The 18,601-nt window shown below is 44.6% G+C and overlaps 1 long non-coding RNA gene across 1 annotated transcript in view; it reads left to right on the forward strand.

The window, feature by feature from the left end:
* Positions 1-18,601, forward strand: part of LOC130540804 (uncharacterized) — a 50,603-nt gene that overhangs the window by 7,233 nt on the left and 24,769 nt on the right. Inside the window, exon 3 of the long non-coding RNA XR_008954807.1 lies at positions 5,431-5,488. This is a non-coding gene — a long non-coding RNA (uncharacterized LOC130540804). The remainder of the gene's footprint in view (positions 1-5,430; positions 5,489-18,601) is intronic.

Raw genomic sequence — 18,601 nt, forward strand, 5'->3', positions numbered from 1 at the left:
TGCTGCCCCGGGGTAAGCAGCTGTCTGTGCTGGATGCCGGGGAGAATGGTGAAGATGGTACGCATTTCTGCGGGAGGCAAAGAGGGAAATTTCATAGAGGAGTTGGCGTCTGAGTATGATTTTAACAGCAGGGGCCAGGCCAGGGAAGGCACAGAGAAAGGCAAGTACACATTGACTTTGGGGACCAGCAAGTTGGCAGGAGTGATGTGAGACCTTTTTTTTCATATTTTTAAGTTTTGAATGATTCCTTTATTCAGCAATAAACGCTCAGTGAATACCTATCCTGTGCTGGTGCATGGAGAGAAACATTCTTGCAGAATAGTTGCAATCTTCTGGGCAAGACAGCATGTGCTCAGAGCTGGGTATTGGGAGACAATGCCGAAGAAGGCTGCAGGCATAAAGATGGGAGAACAGATCTGAAAGCAGCTTAAGCTGAAATTCCAGAATTGCTTCCACTTCCTTTTTGGTCTAGAATCAAGGTGCTGGAGTTACTCGATTTCCCCTCTGGAATTGTTTCATGGAGCAACACTTTAATATTTTGCCCTCAGCAAAGGTTCCACGGTGATGCAAGAGCCGCCCAAGGAACATCACTGCATTTTTTTTTTCTTTTTGTAAAATGACTATTGGGGATATAATTCATTACACTGCTCAATGCCACTTATGTAAATGTCTGTATGACAAATGCATTCTAGGGCACTCGGCCAAGAAAAATTGGTTCTCTTGACACACGGGCTGGTCCTACCTCTGAGACAATAAGAACTCCACGCCCAGCCGGCCTTTGCTCCAGACTCCAGCTGTTGGGAAGCTCAGAACAAGATTTCGGGCTTAATTTCTACAGCATTACCTGTAATATTACACCTCCCTGCTTGATCTGATTTTTACTCTGTTTTTATTGTAAGATGTTCTTCTGGAAAGAGGGGTGGCGAGAAAGGGGAGTGATGAAATCAATCAATAAATGGTTTGAAATAGCTTCTGGCAGTATTAAATAGTGTTTGCATATATCTCTCCAGCACCATTTCCAAAACTCCGTTCCATGGCACACAAAGGTTCCGTGAGATGTTCGTGGGTATTCCAAAGGACAGGAGCTCTCACAGCTGGTGGCATTGTTCATCTTAAATTCATTTTAAAGTGTACATTAGAAAAATGCAAAAAATGTATAGAGTGGTTCTAATTATTAAACAAAAGAGGCTGTGTGGTATAACAGTTAGGAGCACCGGCTCAGGAACCAGAATCCCCAGGTTCAACCTGACCTGGAAATTACTTGACCTCTTTGTGACTCAGTTTCTTCATCCATAAAATTACCCTGATTGTGGTATCAGCCTCAGAGAGTTAGAACAGTGCCTGACACATGATACATCTTTGACTACTGGTAGTTTTTATTAGTTTTGTTTTATTTTATTTTATTTTATTTTTTGAGACAAAGTCTCACTGTGTTGCCCAGGCTGGTGTGCAGTGGTGTGATCTCAGCTCACTGCAACCTCCGCCTCCCAGGTTCAAGTGATTCTCCTGCCTCAGCCTCCCTAGTAGTTGAGATCACAGGTGTGCGCCACTGCGCCCAGCTAATTTTTGTATTTTTAGTAGAGACAGGGTTTCACCATGTTGGCCATGCTGGTCGTAGCTTTTATTTCTAAGTGCTGATCTTCCTTTGGGAAAGGGTCTCCTGTACCTGACAACAATAGAAAGTCCCCTGATAAATCACCTTAGGCAGGAAGCATGAGGTTCAGCAGCAGGTTGTATATTTTGCCTCTCACTGCCAGGCTGTGTGCGTTTCTATTTGACAATTGCCAGTCTTTGTTATGCATTTTATCTCATGATTTTAACATTTATTGGTGCAAATATTCAATGTTTACTTTATATTAAGCATATGAATCAAATTTTGATCATTTCTTACAGCAATTAATTCAACTCTGAGATCATTTTTTTTCTGTCTGCTTCAACTTAAACAGTATCACATAAGGATGCTCTATTGGCATCCTGACAAAAACAGAACAATTTAAATAACATGCGGTGGTCAGACAAGTTTGGGAAATGCTCCCTGAGGTTGTATTTTCATCACATATGACCCCTTTGAGCAAGTCTGCTTCGGACGCAGACACAGCACCAGCCAACGTGGCCTTCCAAAACACCACCATCCGTTATAATGAAAATTTGATGGGTCTAAGCCATAGGCATTTTTTTTTTCCCGTGGGTAACAGGTCTGCCTACCTGTTCTCAGCTTTAAAGCAATGCCTATGTGTTTATCATTCATCCATTCAGGAATTATTTACTGAGTGCCCCTTGTGTGCCAGGCACCACGTTACACACTGGTGACATGGAGTTTTGCCTTCCGTTATTCAGAGCTGCGCTGTCCAGTACGGTAGCCGTAAGCCACATATGGCTGTTAAGGACTGAGATGTGGCCGGTCTGAAGTGAGGCATGCCGTGCCTGTTAAATACACGCTGGACCTCAGAGGCTGGGCGTGAAAAGGAATGCAAAATGTCTGTTAAATAATGCATATATATAATATAATAGAAACATATAATAATTTAAGTAATTAATGTTGGTTACATGTTGAAATAATATTTGGGGTGTATTGGGCTAAATGTAATGTATTATTAGAATTAATTTCACTTTCTTTTTACTTAAACTAATTAATTGTTTATTTCTTAACTAATTAATTATTTATTTATTTTTGAGACAGGGTCTCACTCTGTCACCCAGGCTGGAGTGCGGTGGCACGATCACAGCTCACTGCAGCCTCCAATTCCTGGGCTCAAGCAATCCTCCTACCTCAGCCTCTTGAGTAGCTGGGACTAGAGGTGTGCACCATCATGCCCAGCTAATTTTTAAATATTTTATAGAGACAGGATCTCACTTTATTGCCCAGACTGGCCTTGAACTCCTGGCTTCAAGTGATTCCCTGCCCTGTAATCTCCCAAAGTGCTGGGACTACAGGTGTAAACCACTGCACCTGGCCTCTTTTTTACTTTTTAATGTAGCTACTGAAAAATTTTAGATTATACACCTGGCTCACATTCTGTTTCTGTTGCACAGTGCTGGCCTAGAAGGTTCACAGACATGTAATTAATTTAATCCAGCACAACAAGGGAAATCCTATAATTTTCCAGATCTCCTCACCACCCCTCTGCCCCACTGCTGAGGCCTGACATGAGGAGGCCTCCCCAGAGGTGGCACGGAGAGATCAGCCAAGGTCCTAGCTGGATGGAGAGGCACGAGACCCTTACTGAAGTCGGGGTCAGGAGTCTGGAGTTGGAATCCAGGGAATTGGGAGTGAACACAAACACACTGGGAGCAGATGGTAGTGTGTGGCTGTAGAAGTCAGCTGTCGCTGGGTGACAAACAATCACAGATCCTCAGGGACATACCACAATATGCATTTGTTTCTCTCGCACACCTCTGCAGGTTGGCGGGGGTTCAGCTGATGTAAGCAGGACTTGGCTGGGTTTGGCTTCTCTCTGAGGACTGGGCTCAGATCTACTCGAAGGGTGTTCATCCCAGGGTCCAGGCTAAAGGGGCAGCAAGTTATTATTTAAAAGTCAAAAGATAACAGATGCTGGCAAAGTTGCAGAGAAAAGGAATGCTTATTTACTGCTGGTGGGGATGTACATTAGTTCAGCCATTGTAGAAAACGGTTTGGTGATTTCCCAAAGTACTTAAAACAGAATTACCATTTGACCCAGCAATCCTATTACTGAGTATATACCCAAAGGAATGTAAATTGTTCTGCTATAAAGACACATGCACGTGTATGTTCATTGCAACACTATACACAAGAGCAAAGACATGGAATCAACCTAAATGCCCATTAACAGTGGACTGGATAAAGAAAATGTGGTACATGTACACCATAGACTACTATGCAGCCATGAAAAAGAATGCGATCCTGTCCTTTGCAGCAACATGATTGCAACTGGAGGTCATTATCCTAAGTGAACTAGTACAGGAACAGAAAACCAAATGCTACATGTTCTCACTTATAAGTAGGAGCTAACACTGAGTACATACGGACACAAAGAAGGGAACAACAGATACCAGGGCCTACTTGGGGGTGGAGGGTGGGAGGAGGGTGAGGATTGAAAAACTACCTATCGAGTATTGTACCTAGTACCTGGGTGGTAAAATAATCTGTACACCAAACCCCTGCAGCATGTAGTTTACCTACATAACAGACCTGCACCTGTACCCCAAACTTAACATAAAAGTTAAAAAATAAAATAAAATTTTAAAAAGGGGCAGCAAGTACCTGGGAGAAGCGCTCCGCATGATGCCAGAGGTGCAAGGGGTGTGGCTCACTTGTGCAAGTGCTTTTCAAATTCAGCTCAATGATCTCTGCTAACATCCCATTAACCAAAGCAAGTCATGGGGCTGGGACCAAAATGCAACAGCAGGGAAGCAAACTCTGCCCACCGTGAGGCCAAAGCGGTCACACGGGCAAGTCCTGCATCTGCTGGATAGGGAAAAATATTCCTCCCATGGGACTGGAGGTCAGGAGGGAGTGAATATTTGCTGAATAATCATCTACACTATCAATGGGGTGGGGACATGACTGGAGGTGGGATAAGGCAGATCTTTTCTGAATGCTTGTTCTGAAGGCAGGGGAAAACTCATGGCCCATGAGTGAGCCCATCATTCACCGTTCACTCTGGATGCTTCTGAGGGTCGAGGGGCCTAGGAAAAATTACACGGGAACAACAGGGATAATCCAGAGTTGTCTCGGGTACACGAGGACATATGGTCACCCTAGCTACAGGCCAAATTCCCAACACTGTTTTGTTTCACTGTCATAGCACTTTCTTTTAGTTTTTCTTCTTTTTTAAACAAAAATAAATGTGAATATTCTCCAGGGAGGCGTATGTTTTCATGCTCAACACAGGCTCAGGCATTCTCTTAGGTCCTACACATAGTCGCATCACCTGCTTGGCCTCTCAAAGCGTTGGAGCTATGGCTCCGGATGTAACATCTGCAGTTGGCTTTTAGTGGTCAGAGGCCACGTGAATGGTGTATTTGACTCATAGAACTGCTGTAACAAATTGCCACACATCTGGTGGCTTAACACAACAGAAATTTGTTCTCTTACAGTAATGGAGGCCAAAAGTCTGAAATCAAGGTGTCAGCAGTGCTGGTTCTTTAAGGCAGGGGTCCCCAGCCCTCAGGCCATGGGCCAGTGCCTGTCCATGGCCTGTTAGGAATTGGGTGGCCCAGCAGGAGGTGAGCAGCAGGTTAGTGAGGGAAGTTTCATCTGTAGGTACAGCCACTCCCCATAGCTTGCATTACTGCCTGAGCTCCACCTCCTATCAGATCAGTGGTGGCATTAGATTCTTATAGGAGTGCAGACTCTGTTATGATCTGTGCATTTGAGGGATCTAGGTTGCACATTCCTTATGAGAATCTAGTGCCTGATGACCTGTCACTGTTTTCCATCACCCCCAGATGGGACCATCTAGTTGCAAGAGAACAAGCTCAGGGCTCCCACTGATTCTACATGATGGTGAGTTGTATAATTATTTTATTTTATATTACAATGGAACTAAAGTGCCCAATAAATGGAATGTACTTGAATCATCCCAAAACTATCCCCCCACCCAGTCTGTGAAAAAATTGTCTTCCATGAAACCAGTCCCTGGTGCCAAAAATGTGGGGGACTGCTGCTTTAAGGGGTCTGTGGGAGAGTCTGCCCCATGCCTCCCTCCTGGCTTCTAGTGGCTGCCAGGAGTCCTCGGTGTTCCTGCCTCGTGCTGTGTCGCTCCCACCTCTACCTCCATCTTCACATGGCCTTCTCCGTGGGCCTTCCTGGGTCTCTGTGTTACATCTCCCTCTCCTTTCTCTTACAAGGGCACAAGTCCTAGATCCAGGATGATCTCATCTTGAGATGCTCAAGTTAATTACATCTGCAAAGACCCTATTTCCAAATTTGGTCACAGTCACTGGTACCAGGAGTCAGGATTTGGATATATCTTTTAGGGAGACACAATTCAATGCATGCAGGTGGACTGCTGAGTGGGCCATGGAGAAGAAAGTGTGCGTGGGCAGGTGCAGGGCACGATGGTGGCAGAGAGCGAGCAGGCTGCCACCTCTTCTGGGAAGGAGGCTGGCGGGGGGTGTTCTGCAGGGAAGCATGCCCTTGAGGGGGGTCTTGAAGGTGGGGTAGAGCGTGGGGGACATGGAGAGGACACCCGAGGCAGAGGAAATGAAATAAGCAAACCACAGACCTGTCCAACAGCCTGGGGGCAGCTTCGGGGGTCCTAACTCACTGGCTTTGAAGTGGCTGGAGTATACACAGGGTGTGGAAGGGGGAGAGGGAAGGCCAAGGAATGAGGCAGGGAGTTTGGATACCACATCGTGGTGTTTCACAGAGGAAATGCCTAATTGCTCATTTTCTTCGCTTTATATTTGAGATCCTGGGTGGGGAGTGTCAGAGACCAGCTAGTTGTTCATTTTTCGTCCTGGGCACATAAGTGAACTACAAGTCCCAGGCTTCCTTGCAGTTAGGTGCCGCCATATGACTGAGTTCAATGGAATGTGGGAGAGATGAGGTATGCCCCTTCTAGACAAGGTCTTGGAAACCTCCCTGTTATTCTCCACACTCCCTTGTCCTTCATCTGCCTGCTGGACGCAGATGGGACAGTGTGGGACCCTGACCCCCAGATGGAGGAGGCCTGGCTGGTGGGATCACTGCATGGAGCAGAACACCCTCACCCACCCATGCTGGGCTGTGTTGTGTTATTTATTTCTTATTTAAAAAAAACTGTAGAGACTGGGTCTCACTATGTTGCTCAGACTGGCCTGGGCTCCAGCGGTCCTCCCACCTTGGCCTCCTAAAGTGCGGAATTACAGGTGTGAGCCACTGCGAGAGGCCTACACTGTGTGTTATTGAGGGAAGCCACTGAGAGGTGGGAGTTTATCACAGCAGTGGTCTACTTTGACCTTAACAACCACTTCCCTGCTGCCAGAGCAAAGAATCCTCTGCAAACAACTGAGCCACATTAGGCAAAGGGCTCTGTGGGGGAGTGGAATGGGGCCAGATGGAGGCCTGGGCAGGGATAGGCTCAAGTGGCTCAGAGGAGGTAGTCCATCTGCCCCACAGGGGGTCAGGGGAGGTGGCCTGAGAAGATTAAATCCCACGGGACCAGCCAGGGCAGGCGTGCCTCCTAAGCAGATGCAAAGCAGATGGATGTGGAGCCAAGGATTGGGAATTCCAGCTGGAAGTCTCTACATGGGGCCCAGAGTCCTCAGCAGCCAGGGGGAGCAGCTGCTGCAGGAGTGGGAGCGAAAGCAAGGGTTGGAGGTGAAGGTCAGGCACTCGGCCTTTGTCTAGATCAAAGCAGGCGCCGGCTGGAATCGGGGGAGATGTCAGGGTCCCCCCGTACAGCCAAACCCCCTGGAGGTCTCTGCATGCTGCTTGGCAAGGATGGGCATGAAATGAGAAGGCATATGCCAGGGTGCCCTAACAAAACAGGCTGAAACCAGGATGCCCTGATGGAGGCAGCAGGTGTCATTCATTTATTTACTCATTCATTTATTCATCCACACACATTTTCTCGACACCTACTATGTGCCCAGCCCTGAGCCAGAGAAGGGGAAGGCATACAGGCCAATGTATCTGCATCAACGTACAGCATGCTCAGAGCTCTGAAGGGAGGAGAGGGGCATAGGGGAGGGTCCGGGATGGCATCTTTCCAGAACCCTGGGGCCCGTGGTTCTGATGGCGGTGTCCACCCTGAAGTCAGCCCCTCCACCCCGAGAGTGAGTCAGAGCAGGCTCACCAGCTAGGGGATGTGCTCTGCTCATTCACCAGTGAAAGCCTCCTTTGTCCCTCTTCCATAGGGAAGGACAATGTCGTGCCCTGGTTTCTTTGTGTTCAGGGGCCAGCAGGCTCTTAGCGAGTGTTAAATGCAATAATACCCACTCATCTTAACAGCCTCTGCTTTGGTGCCCACTGGTAGCTCAAAAATTCACACACACACACACACCCCCCCATGGGGTCTGGCAGATGCAATTAGCCTCTGGGTCCCTCAGAATTAGATGCAGGTGGCTAATTGTCCATGCCAGGAGGCAACTGTGGGCACAATTAGTCATGTCTCTTTCCCCACTCAGGGCTAATAATGGGTGGTAATCTGCAGGGGGAGCAGAAATCTGAGGGGGCTCAGGCTCTCCTTGCCTGGGCTGTGATGGGCAGCTCTTGGTGACATTGCTCTTCCCTGGGCCTGGAAAAAGCTGTGGGGTGGGCAAGAAGGGAAGGCGGAGGGGGCAGCTCTTCTGGGGATCTGGGCTGTGGTGCCCCTCCATCCCCTCCCTGGCCCTGCCAGCACACGGGCTTCTGCGCATCCGAATTTATTAATAATGCCAACCCCTTGCGTGCGTGTAGCTTATTAGAATCTCAAAGCCCTTTTGCATACATTATTGCATTGCACAGCCACATGACAAGGAGGCAGGTGTAGTTATCACGTCCCATTTTACAGATAAGAAAATGGAGGTTCTACTTGCAGAGCCTGTATTAGAATGCAGGCCTGGCCAGGTGCGGTGGCTCACACTTGTCATCCCAGCAGTCTGGGAGGCCGAGGCAGGCAGATCGCCTGAGGTCAGGAGTTCGAGATCAGCCTGGCCAACATGGTGAAACCCCCATCTCTACTAAAAATACAAAAATTAGCTGGGCATGGTGGTGCGCGCCTGTAACCCCAGCTACTCAGGAGGCTGAGGCAGGAGAATCACTTGAACCTGGGAGGTGGAGGTTGCAGTGAGCCAAGATGGTGCCACTGCACTCCAACCTGGGCAACGGAGTGAGACTCCGTCTCCAAAAAAATAAATAAAGAAATAAAATAAAATAAAATAAATAGAATGCAGGCCCGCCTGACGCCAAGCCTGTGTGCTGCTTTTTTGCCGCATCATGCTGCTTTTTGTCCCTCCTGCCCTTACTTTCTTGTGGGGGCAGAGAGATGGCTCCCCAGAAACTGAATGATAGCTTAGGGCAGAGCAGACTTGGGAAAGTCCCGAGGTAAAAGTTGCTTCAGCAAACAAGTTCTGCAGTTGTCCCCTGTTCAAACCCCATCCAAGGTGTGGTGGGGGATACAGAGAGGAAGTAGCATAATCCCTGCTTATCAGGAGTTTACAGTCCAGTGGAGAGAATCAGCTATGTACATAATATCCATTCTATGAGAGAGAATGTGAGAAGGGCTCTGTGTGCTTTCCTGAATCCAGAAACTTGTTGAGTGACTTTGGTGTTGCCTCTCTGGGTCTCAGTTTCCCCAGCTTAAGTTTCCTCAGCAGAGTGTTGAGCCTCATTGATGACTCAGGCTTTGTTCAGTTCTTTCTACTGATTTCCAACACAGTTGTGGATTTCAATAAGGAAGAGATTAATTCTGGTAGGGGGAAGAGGATGGAGGAGGGTGCACAAAGAAGCAGCATCTGAATTGGGCTTGAGAGGGAGACAGGAGAGCAGGGCTGCATCCTAACCTAGGCTGTGGTTATGGTTGTGAGTGGCAAACTTGCTTGTGGTTGCAAGTGGCAGAAACCTAAATTTACGGGCATCGAAGTGAATGTATTGGCTGGCATATCATGGTAGTGGGTCTCCAAAAGTAGCTTCTCAATGACTCATGTCTTCTGTATACATGCCCTTGTGTAGCTTCCTCCCCTTGGATCTGGGTTGGCCCTGAGACTTGCTGGTAACACATGGACATGGCTGGTAACCCATGGAAATAACGCTGCTGGCCTCCAAGGCAGAAGTGGAAGCTCTCACCTTGTTCCCTCGGAACACTCACTCTAGGGGAAGCCAGACACTAAGTAGGAAGTCCTGCTCTCCTGAGACCTCCGTTCTGTGAGGAAGTCCACACCAGCCATGTGGGAGGCTGCATGGAGAGAGATGCCTGGCCAGTCCCCAGCTCATCCAGCTTGATTGGCATCTGAACACAATAGTGTCAACAACCCTGAGCAAGACCATCTAGTTGAGCTCATCAACCCACAGAACCATGCAGATAACGATAAATGACTGTTCTACACCACTGTATTTTGAGACGGATCGTTTGCAGAATCAGAATACATATATAATATAACAGTCCAGGGAGATTTAGTTTCAGGCATTGCTGGATCCAGGAGCTCAAAGAATATCACTGGGTCTTGTTTTTCCCTGTCTCATATCTTGCTCTCTTGTGCTGGCTTCTTTTCTAAACCACCTGGCTGTCCCCCAGAACTCCCAGACTGGTTTCACCCCTGCTTCCAGCAATGCCAGTGAACAAACCTACTGTTGCTCACTACTTTCAACAAAAGTCCTGGAAATCCACCTCATTGGCTGATAACAGGCTCTTTTTTGAAACATTCCTGATGTGGCCAGAAGGGAGGGGTATGGAAGGAACATTCTCTACCCCTCCAAGATGGAACAGGCATGAGCTCTGCCCACATCAAGTCCTGAGCATGGGGGAAGACATCTCTTAAGAAGATCTCTAGGCCGGATGCAGTGGCTCATGCCTGTAATCCCAGCATTTTGGGAGGCCAAGGCGGGCAGATCATGAGGTCAAGAGATCGAGACCATCCTGGCCAACATGGTGAAACCCCATCTTTACGAAAAATACAAAAATTAGCTGGGTGTGGTGGCATGCACCTGTAGTCCCAGCTATTCAGGAGGTTGAGGCAGGAGAATCACTTGAACCTGGGAGGCGGAGGTTGCAGTGAGCCAAGATTGTGCTATTGCACTCCAGCCTGGTGACAGAGCGAGATTCTGTCAAAAAATATATATATATATATATATATATATATATATATATATATATATATATGGGAAATATCTATTCTGAGGGGAAATGGACCCTGGATAGACACAAATAGACATCCGTTTCTGTGACCTTGTATAAGACACATAACTTTCCTAAAGCTTGTCCTGCCCAACTCATTGTAAGACTCAGGTCTGAAAACAGCAAGAAGCCTGGGAAAGCTGTCACAGAAGCAGTGTCTACCTGGGAGTGGGGGACTGTTTGCATCAGTAGCCATCTGGAGAGGGCTCAAAACTGAGCAGGACAAGGTGTGACTGCCCCAAACCCAAATCCTTTTCATAGAGAGGAAGGGAACTAAAACCCAAGGTTTCTGATCAGAAGGCAAAACAGAGTGGCCTCTCAACAGGAGGCACGTATCCTGTGTGTTCTGGAGTCACGCATTTCTGTACATTAGCAGAGTTTATGTCATCTGAGAATTCCCAGGAATGAAGGTTTCACATTGAAGTGAGTGGGAAGAGACTTCCTCAAAAACAAAAGCACATCCCGCTGAGGCAGGACAGAGATATCTTTGCTGGAAGGAGGAGGTTTCCCCTGAACCTGCAGAGGGATCAGAGACACTGCACAGGGGGCTCAATCTAGAATGATCAATTTTACTGGAAGGCATATTGTTTTTTCTTTATTTATTATTCTCCAAAGGCTTTGAACATATCTAAAAAAAGGAGACTTTTATGTTAGTCAAGGACACAGGGCAAAACCACAAAGCAATATCAAAAATAAGGGCGACTACAGGCTGGGGGTCAGAAAACCAGCACTCTTTCCACGATGAAAGCAACTCGGTTCTTGAGATTCCAGTTATTCCAGTCTGGAGTGCAGTGTAAGTGGTACGAATTCCCTCATCCATGTGATAATGCTTCCTTCGATGTATTCATTCATTCACCTGGGCATCCACCCCTTAATCTGTTCACTTAGTCAACCATCCAACAGGTCGTACCCACACCAATGTCAGTTAAGGCAAAGCTGCTATGCCTGCTAGAGGCTAGGAGAGAAATTCTCAGAGTAGAGAAATGGTTAAAATAAATCAAAATAAAATCTGAGTTGGCCGTGGTGCTTATTCTTAATGACACACAGGAAACTATAAACCAGCCATGCTACATAATTGACCACTGAGGATTTTTCACTCTCAGTCAGTTTGAGATGTACCGAATCCAATATCATATCAGTGATTTGATTTGTTAATAATCAAATTGCAAATACCTTTTCATTTGGCTTCAAAAAGCAAACAGCCATTCGGAATAATTTTTATGGGTCTTGGAATGCAATATAAACTTAAAATATTGTGTTTGCAAGTCCTATTGGCATGACCATATTATAATTTATATTGGCCTATTTTGATGTACAGTGGCATAATGAAACTTTAAAAAATATATTTTGCAAAGCTGCATCTAAGCCCAAGCCGGCAGCACAGATTAATGTAAGAACAGCATGGGGATTCTTTGCATATTTTTTTTTACGGAGATTTCTAGAGAACATTCTACTCACCAAAACTTTAACCTAAGCAAGATTTGCAAAGATTTTCAGAATCCGTCTCTTGTCACATTTCCAGGCACACTGCCTGATGCCTTTCTTCCTGCCTCACTCTTCCCCATCTCATACATCCCCTGTCCTGCCCTCCTATTTGCAATTTTATGAAGCTTTTGTGTGTGTACATGTTTGCATTCTGTTTCTATTCCCTCCATCTATAATGCCCTTCTTCCCGTCTCTGCTTGGAGGATATCTCTTAGACATTCTTCAGCTCCTGGCTAACGTGCTATCCCTGCTGGGAACCTTCTCTGACACCCCCAGAAGTTATTACTTCCATTCTTCCACAGCAGTTGAAAAGGAACTCTGTTACAGCTCTTGTCATAATGTGTTACTGTTATTTGTTTACATGCACAAACTCTGAAGTCCTTGACAGCCTGACCATGATATATTCAATTCAAAAACCCCAGTGCCTACCACCATGCCTGGTGCATAATACATGCTCTGTAAATGTTTGTGTAATGGTGCTGTGGATGAATGAGTGGGTAGATGGATGGATAAATGGAAAGATGGATGGAAGGATGAGGAGGTAGCGAATGAATGAATGGATGCAAGGAAGGATGGGTGGGCTGTTGGACAGATAGGTGGATGGATGGATGGATGGGTGGGTGGAGGAATGATGGGTTGGTGGATAGATTGACAGAACAGATCCTCCTGGAGGATAATGCTTTCCCTGACATTGGAAGCATTTAAGCACAGGTTATACAGAGACTTCAGGACCTAAATGTGTTGTTAGACAAATTAATCTATTAGATGTTTCCAACAAAAAAAGCCCTTGATTCCACCATGTTCCTGTAGAGCTACGCTTCAGCACAGAATTGCAGTAGAGGCTTACTTTACTTTTAAAGCCTGTTTTTTGTTTGTTTGCTTTTTGTTTTTTGGAGACAGGGTCTTCCTCTTCTGCTCAGGCTGGAGTGCAGTGGCACAATCATAGCTCACTGGATCCTTGAACTCCTGGGCTCAAGTGATCCTCCCACTTCAGCCTCCTGAGTAGCTGAGACTACAGGTGTGCAGCAACAAGCCTGGCTAATTTTATTTTATTTTATTTTTGTAGAGTCGGGGTCTCACTGTGTTGCCTGGGCTGGTCTTTAACTCCTGGCCTCAAGCAATCCTCCTGCCTTAGCCTCCCAAAGCACTGGGATTACAGGCATGAGCCACGGCGCCCAGCGAAGCCTATTTTTCGAAAAGGGTCAGGAAAGGCCTCATTAACAAGATAACATTAAAACAGAGGCCTGGGGGAAGAACAGCCAGGCCTAGGGAACAGCAAGAGCTGAGCCTGCCTGCAATGTCCAGTAACTGCTAGGAGTGTGGCTGGAACAGAGGGAAAGATTTGAGATCTGACACTTTACGGCTTCTTTTGTGCCTTGCTGAGGGAGGTCTTGCTCACTTGGCATTCTGGAGACTGTTCCCCTATCTTTTAGTCATACACTTTTATAGTTTAGAATTTTACTCTTAGCTGTTTGATTTAACTAGAATCTATTATTGTATATGGTGTGAGGTAAAGTTCTAAAATTATTTCTAAATGGAGGGCCAATTATCTCAAGGTTATTTCTCGAATAGTCTGTGCTGTCCACTAATGTAAGATGCCATCTTTACCACCAACAAAATTGTCATTTATCCAACAGTTCTTTTTTGTATTCTCTCTTATTTCATTGATCTATTTGTCTGTTTCTGTGTCTGTTTCTAGTACTTAAGCTACTAGAACATGTAAGATGTTTGACGTTTTTGTTCTTCTTGGACTCAAACAGATGGACTTTAAAATCACTTTATCAAGTTCTATAAACTTTTTATTGGGAATACATAACATTTAAAAGTGAATTTGAGGAATACTGACATCTTTATAGCAGAGTACACCATCTACAAATAGTATGCTCTTGATTTTTTTAAAGCTTTCTTATATCATTGAGAAAAGCTTATAGTTTTTTTAAAAAATAGAATGTGCACATTTTTTGTAAAGTTTATTTCTACATATTTGTCAGTATGTTATTGTTTTTTTTGTGAACAGGATTTTTTTCCTATTATATTTTCTAATTGGTCATTGTGTATAGAAAACCTATTATCAGGATAAATAGCTAATGCATGCGAGGCTTAATACCTAGGTGATGAGTTGATAGGTGCAGCAAACCTCTATGGCACAGGTTTACTTATGTAACAAACCTGCGCATCCTGCACATGTATTCCAGAACTTAAAATTTTAAAAAAAAGTAATAAAAAAGAAAACCTATTATATATATTCCAGAAACGTATTGAAATCTCTTATTCTTTCTAGTGCTTCTTCAGTTAGAAAGCAAATGATCATATTGCCTGCACAAAATGGGAACGTAAATTTCTTGCTTTCTTATATTTATTATTTTATCCCTCTTCTCACCTAATTGCTTTGACTAGTACCTCCAGCAAAATGTCGTATAATAAAGATGATAGCAGGTATCCTTTTCTTGTTCCTGACTTTAATAGGGAGGCTTCTAATGATTCATCGTTGGAAATTATGTTTGTGGGGTTTTAGGGCGTAGGCTAAATGGTACAAGAAGACTCCAAAATACTATGGCTTAAATAAGATAGAAGCTAACTGATCTCTTACATAAGAGTTCACAGTGATAGTCCCGGGTAGGCAGCACAGGGCTGGTTCTGCTATTCTCCTCAGGTAGCTTCCAAACATGATCAGTCATTGCTGTTTTCCAGCTAGCGGGAGATAGGAAAGGGATGTCGAGCTTCCTCTTTAAAGCAGTAACAAGGCAAATTGTAGGTATGCCTTCTATTCACATCCCATTGGCTGAAATTAATCACCTGACCACTCTCATGGCAAAGGAGCCTGGGAAATGTAGTCTGTAACTTAGTGACCACATACCCACCTAAAGCTATAGTTCTAAACTATAACTAAAGCTAGGGTTTAGGAACCATTACAAAAGGGAGGAAGTGAGAATTGATGATGGGGGACTACAGCAATCAATGCCACAATGTTCTTTATCAACATAAGGAAATTTCCTCCTATTTCCAGGTAATAAAAAGTTTTTTTTTTAATTTAAATCTGGGATTAGGTATTTTATTTTACCAGATTATTTTTCAACATATTTTGAGATGACCATATGATTTTCTCTTGTGATCTGTTAATAAAGTGAATTTCCTAATGTTGAACCACATTTGCATTTCTGGGATTAGGCTCTACTTGATTAAGTTGTGTGATTTCCATAACAGACCATTGATCATATTTTATTTAGGATTTGCTTCTATGTTTATAAGTGATACTGACCTGTAGTTCTCTTTATCTGTGCATTATTTTTGTTTTTAATATCAGGGTGATGCCAACCTGAAAGGATGGGCTGGGAAGCTTCCTATGCTCTATAAAAGTCAATAGATCTAAAACAATTTTTTAAAGGTTTGGGGGAATTTGTTCTTAAAACGATCTGGCATGGTGATTTTTTTTTTTAAAGAGATAGATCTTTGATTACTGCGGCAGAGACTCCTAATTGTCCACAACCTTGGTTCTCTCCTTTTTCTAAGATAAGAGAACCCTTGACTTGTAGCTGAGTGAAATGCCTAGAAGGAGACACTTTCCTGGCTTCTCTGTGGCAAGAGGTGGCCAAGTTTCAAAACCCAGGCTGTGAAAAGTTTCAGATTTTCCGTTGTGAAGACAAGTAATGTTTGTGTGCCACTTCTGGCACACGCCTTTAAATGTGGAAGTGTTCCCCTTATTTCCTCAATTTGCTGCTTTGAAAGGGGACTGAGAGGTGGGTCAGGTAGCAAGTTAGGGTGGCAAATCCAGAAGGCAGAAGGAGCCTGGGTTCTTAGTGCCATGAAGCTGCCATACCAGCTCCTAGACAAGTGAGTGGACGTTTCTCTTTTCTTTGAGCCACTTATTTTGGGTTTTTGCTATAATTGCTAAGCCTACATTTAATTCATATAAGCCAGGGGTCCCCAACCCCTGTGGTGGAAGGAGACAGAAGGAGGAAGGAGTGGCAGGAAAGCAAGTGAAGCTTCATCTGAATTTACAGTCACTCCCCATTGCTCGCATTACCACCTGAGCTCTGCCTCCTGTCAGATCGGCGGCTGCATCAGATTCTCATAGGAGCGTGGACCCTATTGAGAACTGTGCATGCAAGGGATCCCTGTGGAGGGAGCCACAGGCAAGCACCAGAGGGCAATCAGAAGGAGCTGAGGGGACCCCCAGGTGATCGCCAAGAAGAACTTACAGTCCCAAGGAACCGAATTCTGCCAATAGCAGGAATTGCTTGGAAGAGGACACCAAGCTGCAGGTGAGAAAGCAGCCAGCCAACACCCTCAGTGTAGCCTTGTGAAGTCCTGAGTAGAGTCCCGCGATGTCATCATGACACCTGACCTTCTGAACTAAGATAATAAATGGATGTTGTTTTAGGTAGCAGTCCCCAACTTTTTTGGCACCAGGGACCATTTTCAGGGAAGACAATTTTTTTTTTCATAAACCAGGGGTTGGTGGGGGATGGTTTTGGGATGATTCAAGCCCTTTACATTTATTGTGCACTTTATTTATTTTATTTTATTTTTATTTTTTTATTATACTTTAAGTTTTAGGGTACATGTGCACAATGTGCAGGTTTGTTACATATGTATACATGTGCCATGCTGGTGTGCTGCACCCATTAACTTGTCATTTAGCATTAGGTATATCTTCTAATACTATCCCTCCCCCGTCCCCCTACCCCACAACAGGCCCTGGTGTGTGATGTTCCCCTTCCTGTGTCCATGTGTTCTCATTGTTCAATTCCCACCTATGAGTGAGAACATGCGGTGTTTGGTTTTTTGTCCTTGCAATAGTTTGCTGAGAATGACGGTTTCCAGCTTCATCCATGTCCCTACAAAGGACATGAACTCATCATTTTTTATGGCTGCATAGTATTCCATGGTGTATATGTGCCACATTTTCTTAATCCAGTCTATCATTGTTGGACATTTGGGTTGGTTCCAAGTCTTTGCTATTGTGAATAGTGCCGCAATAAACATATGTGTGCATGTGTCTTTATAGCAGCATGATTTATAATCCTTTGGGTATATACCCAGTAATGGGATGGCTGGGTCAAATGGTATTTCTAGTTCTAGATCCCTGAGGAATCGCCACACTGATTTCCACAATGGTTGAACTAGTTTACAGTCCCACCAACAGTGTAAAAGTGTTCCTATTTCTCCACATCCTCTCCAGCACCTGTTGTTCCCTGACTTTTTAATGATTGCCATTCTAACTGGTGTGAGATGGTATCTCACTGTGGTTTTGATTTGCATTTCTCTGATGGCCAGTGATGATGAGCATTTTTTCATGTGTCTGTTGGCTGCATAAATGTCTTCTTTTGAGAAGTGTCTGTTCATATCCTTTGCCCACTTGTTGATGGGGTTGTTTGTTTTTTTCTTGTAAATTTGTTTGAGTTCATTGTAGATTCTGGATATTAGCCCTTTGTCAGATGAGTAGATTGCAAAAATTTTCTCCCATTCTGTAGGTTGTCTCTTCACTCTGATGGTAGTTTCTTTTGCTGTGGAGAAGCTCTTTAGTTTAATTAGATCCCATTTGTCAATTTTGGCTTTTATCACCATTGCCTTTGGTGTTTCAGACATGAAGTCCTTGCCCATGCCTATGTTCTGAATGGTATTGCCTAGGTTTTCTTCTAGGGTTTTTATAGTTTTAGGTTTAACATTTAAGTCGTTAATCCATCTTGAATTAATTTTTGTATAAGGTGTAAGGAAGGGATCCAGTTTCAGCTTTCTACATATGGCTAGCCAGTTTTCCCAGTACCATTTATTAAGTAGGGAATCCTTTCCCCATTTCTTGTTTTTGTCAGGTTTGTCAAAGATCAGATGGTTGTAGATGTGTGGTATTATTTCTGAGGGCTCTGTTCTGTTCCATTGCTCTATATCTCTGTTTTGGTACTAGTACCATGCTGTTTTGGTACCAGTACCATGCTGTTTTGGTTTCTGTAGCCTTGTAGTATAGTTTAAAGTCAGGTAGCATCATGCCTCCAGCTTTGTTCTTTTGGCTTAGGATTGACTTGGCAGTGCAGGCTCTTTTTTGGTTCCATATGAACTTTAAAGTAGTTTTTTCCAATTCTGTGAAGAAAGTCATTGGTAGCTTGATGGGGATGGCATTGAATCTGTAAGTTACCTTGGGCAGTATGGCCATTTTCATAATATTGATTCTTCCTACCCATGAGCATGGAATGTTCTTCCATTTGTTTGTATCCTCTTTCATTTCATTGAGCAGTGGTTTGTAGTTCTCCTTGAAGAGGTCCTTCACATCCCTTGAAAGTTGGATTCCTAGGTATTTTATTCTCTTTGAAGCAATTGTGAATGGGAGTTCACTCATG

Source organism: Pan paniscus, chromosome 15 (genome assembly GCF_029289425.2).
Source record: "Pan paniscus chromosome 15, NHGRI_mPanPan1-v2.0_pri, whole genome shotgun sequence".
NCBI lineage: Eukaryota > Metazoa > Chordata > Mammalia > Primates > Hominidae > Pan > Pan paniscus.